Raw genomic sequence first — 8,739 nt, forward strand, 5'->3', positions numbered from 1 at the left:
AATCCGGCGAAGAATCCGTTGGCGTTTCTGGTAAGGAATCAAAAGGAAAAATCTCAAGTTCTAGGCGAACTCGAATTGCCTCCGAGGAGTCTCCCAAGCTACCGGATCGGAGGAGGAAGAAGACTCCATTGGAAATCTACTTGGATCATGCCACTGTGCATGGTTGACTGGGCTTCGCTACCTCCGGGCCTGGTCCACGAGCCCCCCAAAAAAATTCGGAATTATTACAAAAAATCAGTGTAGAATGGAAAAAATTATATAATTTAAATAAGCATCTGGTATAAAATTTTAATCAAGACATATTAGATATAAAAAAAAATCAATCCAGCAGGTGGACCTCAATTACCACAAATCTCTATTACTGCATTGTATATAGATATAAAAGAGTTGCTTCCATTGTTCTGGCAGAATGAAGGCTGTAGCAGGCTTCCTCAATCCCTCTAAATCACCACAATCAAAACAAAGGAAGGGTTTTGTCCTATGTCTGTACTATACTTTGTCAGTACAGTATCCGCGGCACTTTCACAGTATTTGGAGAAGAAGACAATAACTGCATCCCAGAAGTTGCGTGAGTAATCTTAAAAGATTGAGGAAGCATTTCTTTTTCACTTGTCCTTTAGTTCTAAGCACCTCAGTGTTACTTTCTGGTACTTCACCATAGCACCAAAAATCATTCTCCAACACTTCACAAATTTTATTCTAATAGTTCATGAGTTTAAGTGGTTTCGAAAGTTGAATTTAGTTGCGACATATGTGACCCTTCACCTTGGAAAAATTAACAAAGTTAAATGCATGTAATATGTATAGTGCAACACAGCCACGATTGATGTAACAAATGATCAACTAATTTGTAATCATCACATCCTTTAGATCAAAAGGTACATTAAAAACCATTATAGTATTAAAGGTACTTATTTTTACATAGGATTTCCAATACGATAGATATATAGAATGTAGAATTTCTATATTTTCTCCGAAAGAATTTAGTCTCTTAATAATTTTTTTTTTTTGGCTGAAATAGAAGTATTATACATAACGTGCATGTACGGCTACAATTTACCCAAAGAATCTTAAATAATTAATGATCCAACAAATGTATTACTCCCAACAATTGAATCATTCTTTGCTGCTTATTTCCTTGCCCACCACCCCAAACAAAGATCAATGACATGCAAGATTCATTGACCAAAGTCCTTTCTGATGTTGAGCACTTACAGTTTTCCATCTTATGACAAGGAAAGAAGTGTTGGCTTGTTAAAGAGTCTAGTGCATGGAACTTTGTCTCTTTCCCTCAAGAACCGCGTAATCCGAAGATCTAAAGGCCTTCTTGGCCCCCCACACACACGAATGCCAGTTCAACTTGAAGGAGCCATGCTGACAATTTCCACAAAGTACACAACATCAAACACTACAGTGGTTTTTGGCTGGCAAAATCTCACCTCCCGTATTCTCCCACCTATCAGAGCGTGATGACCAGCCTTATCCCTGCGTTGCAACTTGCAAAGTGGCAAAAAGTTTCTGATATATGTTTTTCACAAGGGTTGCCATGATAGCTGTACCCAATAAACCTTAGGAGGACTTGGGATCACACTTGGAACGAGTCATGGATGATGTCGGTAGTCCTCAATCGACGCGTATCCATTGACGACCGTGTCTTCCTTCTTCCCAAGTTCTACTCCCATCTTTTGAGACTCTTCTCTTGTAAAGAAATTGAGTGGGATCCAAATCGGATAAGAGAGAGATGGAGAGCGAGGGAGACACGCGGTTCCTTTTGGAGAGCTACTGGAGCTAATTGTAGATGACGTTCATACAGTGAGTCCTGTCCGTCTTCCGTTAAGCAAGACTGAACGCAAAGCTGGATGTGGTAGTCTGACCCAGTCTAATTGAGTTGAGTGGAGTTTAGCCTAAAAGCAGGTCTGGATGTCAAGTGATTATAAATGCCTGAGATTCGAGGTTACCTTCAAAAGAGATGTTAATTATGTATTCTTTGAAATGGGTCCAAAGGTTGTTGCCGATGATTTTAATTAGTTGATGGTTGGTGATGTTTTGGAATATTGCTACACAGGAGGGGTTGATGGGCCCTCAGATTTGGGGTTCGGGTTGTATCTATCGCTGTGGAAAAGAATTATTCTCATTCTTTTGTGACGTCAATTGTTGGATTGTGTAATAACCACTTTAAGGTCTATACAGACGTTATGGTGAAAAAAGAATTTAGAGGCCACCAAGGTAGTAGCCTGGTGGTAAGGGGGCGATTAATTCCGCCCAAGTTGCCCGGGTTTCGAAACGCGCGGGCGTCGATTAAATTAGGGGACCGGATGCCCCACGCCCGGCTGGCTTGTTGGCGGTTATGCTTTCCTTCCACTTGTACCAAGGTGGCGCTGGGGTGACGTACCACACGTGAGGCGGTGAACCCAGTGGGGGTGAGCCCACGGGTTGGGGAAGGCACGCGAAACCTGCGACCTGTATCGAAACATTCCCTAGTGGAAGGGGGCCCAGTAATGGGGCTGCTACGCGGGTGGGCTGGTCCCTCCCCCTCCCCTCCTATTCTTCACCAAAAAAAAAAAAAGAATTAGAGTTCTTTGAGATCTATGCAAGATGCGATTCAATGGTCGATGTTGCGAAAGAAGATCAATTATTCTTTCCGTAACGAAAGATACATCCCGAACCTCTTAGCATTGTGTCCATAAGGCTATACTAATGTGGGCAAAGAGGATAAAGTTTAGGATTCGTTTGGCTTGTTGCCATCATGTACATATAGGTCCAATATCCATGGGTATAGCAAAGCTCAATGCCGTTTGCCTTCTGGGTACTCTGCATAAGTAGTTTATCCTATCTTCAGGCTTAAAGAAACAGTTATTTTTGTTTTCTTTTACAGAATTGGACTATTTTTAAAATCATTCTTAACCGATTTGGTCCTGAATCGATATATTGTGATGCACAAATTCCAGAGGATTTATGAACATATTATGCAAGTGCACACATGTAAACTAACTAGTGCATCTATTTAAACTTCAAATGTTCAGGGAGTTCCTTCCATATACCAATAAGAAATACATACAAATACAATCATCCAATACTAGATTTGCCATGGTATCAAGGTGTCAGAATCCTTCGAAACTCTGGTATTTTCTATTCATCTTCTGTCTTCTCTAGAATGATCCGCTAATTTCCATTAAATTTACCTTCTTGGGACATCTAGCAATAATCATTACATCAAGCTCCATCTTATAGATGACATTGTATAGGACAAGTAATGGTTACTCATCCCATATTTATTTTTAGGAACCCATATTAGAGCTTTGGGTTGAGGTAGTAGGTTATCAAGATAATTGATTTAATTAGCAAACAAAGATTGCATGATTGTATTTTACAAGAATAAACAATCGTTGAGGATTGCACTTGGATTACCTACTAGATGCAACTCTTTGCCCATCTGGTAATCCACCTCTCCTCAATTATATCAATATAGTCATTAGCATGTTTTAATCTATATTTCCTAGCCTTGGTAATCATTATCAAGAACAGAAGAAGCTCATCTAAGACATATGTTTCACCATCCACAACTCTAAATATCGAGATAAGGGTGCAATTGCCTTATATACTTTCTTAGTTTATTCTATAATTGTTGGTTTGTAACTAACCTTTCCACATGATTCCCTTTTGTGCTATCATGGATATATTTACTCTCTTGGCCACTCTGTACTCACGAACATCCGGCGCAAGCTTACAGTGTTCTCAATAGGTCTAATGGAGCATAATATTGTGCATGGCAAATGGGGTGATTACTAGCCTCAATATCTCACCTCTGGTGTACTTCATCAACAAAGCCAATACCTATGTGGTTATATATGAATATACTGATAGCCTAAGAAGTCTCTTCCACCTACTGTCACCTAGATCCGATCAATGTCCATCAGCATTAGATCTATACAATGGATAGCATATGAAGTCAAAAATGTGTGGCATCTTTATAATCTATATCAGTAACTTGCACAATATGATACTACCTTATCTGATCAATCCTTGCTCTATCAAACTCAGGATGTATAAGGCATCATGCATCTTGTCACAAACATCAATTAACTTATGAGAGAATATCTTCTTATCATAATATGCCAAAAAATTGATGATACTTCACCTGCTAGACCCTGACCAACCATCACACACCAATATCACACTATAAGTGTCCCACTTACTCTTATAGGAGCTATCCATCTCTTTAGCTCTTTCTCGTTATTATTATGTAGCTTATCATAAACATCCTTCAACCAAGAAGTATCGACATCTTGACTAGCTTTTTGGATAGAGCTGATAGCAGAATGATAGTAGGTATTGTTTGCAATATTTAGAGATTTATGGTTGTAGTAGAATCAAAAAATAGTAACTCTTCATATGTCCTTTCTCTTATTCTTGATGAGTACATGATCAATTATGTGTTGCTTTGAGTCTCTATTGAAGAAGAAATGTAAACATAAGTTATGAATGGGGGCCCTCGTTGGTATATCTCTGGATTTTTTTTTTCTTCTTGCATGTAAAGGCCCCAAATATAGATGTTATCTAGCTACTATCCTCAATAATAATGATGCCGCACAAATGCGGAAAAAGAGGAGAAGAAGGAAGAACAAGAGAGGAAGAAGGAAGAAGAGGTTCTAGAGACACAGGAAGAAGAGAAGGGGAGGAGGAGGAAGAATAAGATCTGGGAGGAAAAGAAATTTTAATCATTCATTAAACCCTAATCATGAAAATAGTTCCCTATATATAGGGCCCAAATACACAACTTGCATAAACCCCCCTTACACAGAAATAAATCCTAATGAACCCACAAATAACACAAATAAGCCCTAAAATGCAAATAAGCCCAGAAATAAAATAAACCACAAATAAACCCTAGAATGCAAATAAGCCCAAAAATAAAATAATAAAATAAATATGCAAATAAACGAGTCTGGCTCAATCCGGGGGCTCAGGATCATCTGGATGAAGGGCTCTGATGTCCCCATCAACTCCTCCCGGGTGAGAAAAACTCGACCCCGTCGAGTACAGGTTTGGCCGGCTGTCGTACTGCTCCAGAAGATCGGGGTCAATGCGCTGCAACTGTGCTTTGGAAATCCACGTCACATCAGACTTTGGTCGACCTTTCCACCGAACAAGGTAACGTTGGTAACCACCGTTCCTGCTTGAAATAACCTGCTCATCCAATATATGTTCTATTTGTTCTCTGCGTGCATGAAATTTGGGAGGTGGTGGCTCAACAGCAGGTAATAGGGCAGGGTGTCCAACATGGGCAGGTATATCAATAAAGGGGTCAGAAGGCAGGAATATTATCTTTTTGTATGGGACTAAATCTTCAATATTAAATGTCGCACTAATCCCATAGTCATCAGGAAGATCCACAACATATGCATTCGAACTGGTTTTCTTTAAGATTTTGAACTGTTCTACACTACAAATTTGCAATTTCTTAAACGTTTCCGAAGAAAGTCGTTCAAACCTAATTCTTATCATGACGTAATCTCTTTCACTTAACTCATTATAACGTCTGGTTAAATCAGCAAGGGATTTATATTTTAAGTTATTAAAGTGACTGCAATTGCTGATTTCTTGATGCAATGAATGTGGATGTGATGCAATTGATTGTGCAGACTCAAAGACTCTATACTGATGAGACATGAAAAACAAGTCTATGGGTTGCCTAGGTTTGTAATCATGCACCACTTCGAATGGATTTATACCTATGGACTTATGAATCGAACTATGATATGTAAACTCAACTGTCGATAATATTAAATCCCAGGTCCTAGCGTATGCATTTGGGTTGAGCCTATGATGTGGAAGGTTGGGTAGAAATACTCCGGGAACTAGATCAATTGCATGTTGGATATCACGCATCGGAGAGAGTGCATCCGGAAGATCATCAGGGACTATAACATTAAACTCCTCTATAAGGGAAACTACTATAGAGGAATGTTCAAGATTGGATTCCACATGGGTATCTTTAGCTACAAGTGCCAATTCTGGTGACTGGCTCTCAATATCTGTCACTACCTCTTCCACAGTAGTGATGTGAAGTGGCTTGGTTGTACTTAGATTAATAATCTCCCTTTGGGAATCATTTTGAACAAAATCTAATTCTATAGGTTCATCTTCAAAGTCTTCTTCATAGTTTTCTATATTTGGTTCATAGACTTCTTCAACATATTCGACCTCTTGGCTCCTAACTTCTGGTTCAGTAATCAGGTAGGTCCTAATGGAACATTGGGATGCTATGTGGTCGAATTGTTGACACATTGAGCATTGGGTTTGGTGCCCAAGAGAATGGGGAAGGATTACAGGTGGTGCAACCAAACCGATTTTAGGTTGGGCTGCAACAGGGGTTGGCTGTGTAGGAGTCCTAGAATTTTGCCTGAGCTCACGGATCTCTTGTGTGAATTCCTTGTATCCAGCCCGTATGGCAACGATCTGTTCCTTGATAGACCTCAAAATGTCGGAATTCATGGTAGCTACAGGGGTTTTAGGTTGACTGAGATAGTACTCCATATCACTACAGGTTGGCATGCAATGATGACACTAGGTGATGATGTGAAATGCAGTGTCACTAATGAAACCTTAATAACTATAATGTAGGACCAAATTTGATGCAGGACAACCTACTAATGCAATCTATTATGATTTCAGAAATCAGCAAGTCTTCACAATAATAACTTAAAATTTAAATGTTGCTGATTTTTACTTCGGTTATTCAGAATTAAGGATTAAGATTATTCAATTTAAGAAGTTAGATTGCAATCAAGTAGTACAGTTGTTCTGATCCTAAATCAATATGATCGAAGAATGTTGAGAAGCATCCAGTTGTTAGGGTGTGCTAATTTAATATTTAGATTTTAACAAGGCAAATAGGATGGGTTTGAAAGTAGGGGTTCTATGTTCTGAATTTTGATAACAATATAAATTTTCAAGTATATGGCTATCATGCAAGAGAACTAGAACATAATTAAATGAACAAATCCAAGAAAAATGGAAACCTATCACCTGTGGCGGATGCAGACAACCAGAATGGTGCGTTCGAGGTCTGGGGCGACTATCAGAAGCGAAGTGCAGCTGATGGGCTTGAAAAGGGAGGAGGGAGGGGGTGGTGTGTCCCCCCTGGAGAAGAAAAGGCCCGTTGAAAGGGGCTCTGCAGTGGCTCGGCCTGCTGACTTGGGCTCGTGAGAGAGAGTCGGGGCAGGCTCCTGCTGCGTGGGCCTAGGGTCGGCCTGTGTTGACTTTAGAAGGAGGGTGGGAGGCGCGTGGGATCGGCCAGATAGGAAGGGGTTTGAGGGGAAGAGGGGCGGCGGAAGGTGACAGGGGTTCGAGATGGGGACGGCCGGCGGCGGAGCAGAGGAGGCGGCAGGCAGGTGGCGGCGGTCTGGTGCAGCGGCAAACGGAGGGCAAGCCGGAGGCGGCGAGGGGCTTTGGTGGAGGGGACGGCGATGGGAGTTCGGAAGGTGGCGGCGAGGCGGAGGCAGCAGTGGGCGGCGTGCGATTGGAGAAGAAGCGGTGGGGGTGGCGAAGGCGGCCAGGCGGAGCGGCGTGGTGGAAAAAAAACTCGGACCGGCGGTTGCGAGGGCGGCAAGACGAAGGCGGCGCTGCGGTGGAACGGCGACGGCGGTCGCGGCAAGGACGGGCGGCGCTGTGGACGGCCGCGGTGACGAAGGCGGACGAACGCGGTGGCAAGGCGGCGAGGCGGGCGGCGACGGCGGACGAAGGCGGTGGCGAGGGTGCTCACGGTGAGGAAGATGAACAGGTACCTTTTCTTTTTTTTTTCTTTTTTTTTCCTTTTTCCTTTTCTTTTTTTTTCTTTTTTTTTTTTGCACGCACGTGCGGTCACGTGCGGAGCTGTTTTGGGGACCCGGGTTACCGGATTCGGGTTAACGGGTTTTGTGACTTACCCGTTAATCCTTTCTTCAACTTTCCGATGGTTTCGGGAGAGGGCTCCGATCTTCACGGCGATGGCGGTGGCCGGGGCTCTAGGATCTACGGCGATGGGCGGTGGCCGATCACGGGATCCGGCCGGTGGCGCCTTTTTGTGGCGCGATGCAGCAGCGGTGAAGCGTGGGAGTGGTGGCCGCAGGCTTGGCGGCTGGCGGGATGGGGTGGAGGTCGCGGCTGCGGCGGCGGAGCTTGCGGCGGCAAGAGGCGGCTGACCACGGCAGCCACGGGCGGCGTCAACAGGCACGGGAACCCGGGCGGCGACGTTTCTGTGGGGAAATGGCTCCTCCGACGGCGGGCTCGGGCCTTCACTGGGCAGCGGCGGCGGCGAGAACGTCCGACGGTGGCTCGGCGCTGCTGGCGGCGACTGGTGGCGGCGGTGGGCGTGGGTGTGACGACGGGTGGGGTGGACCTGGCGACGGGATCTTCCCCTGTTCCTTGTGTGAGAACCGAGAGAGGGAAGAAAGGATTTCTTTTTCTCTTTTTTTTTTTTGGCTCTCGGTTCGGAAGAAGTAGCCGGGAGAGAGAAGCTAGACCTCAGGGCTTTGGCAGATAACCTAGGTCGTGGCTTTGGCAGCAGGGGCAAAGCCGACGGCTCTGATACCAAGTTGATGCCGCACAAATGCGGAAAAAGAGGAGAAGAAGGAAGAACAAGAGAGGAAGAAGGAAGAAGAGGTTCTAGAGACACAGGAAGAAGAGAAGGGGAGGAGGAGGAGGAAGAATAAGATCTGGGAGGAAAAGAAATTCTTAATCATTCATTAAACCCTAATC

The sequence above is a fragment of the Phoenix dactylifera genome, unplaced genomic scaffold, assembly GCF_009389715.1.
Source record: "Phoenix dactylifera cultivar Barhee BC4 unplaced genomic scaffold, palm_55x_up_171113_PBpolish2nd_filt_p 000128F, whole genome shotgun sequence".
Lineage (NCBI taxonomy): Eukaryota > Viridiplantae > Streptophyta > Magnoliopsida > Arecales > Arecaceae > Phoenix > Phoenix dactylifera.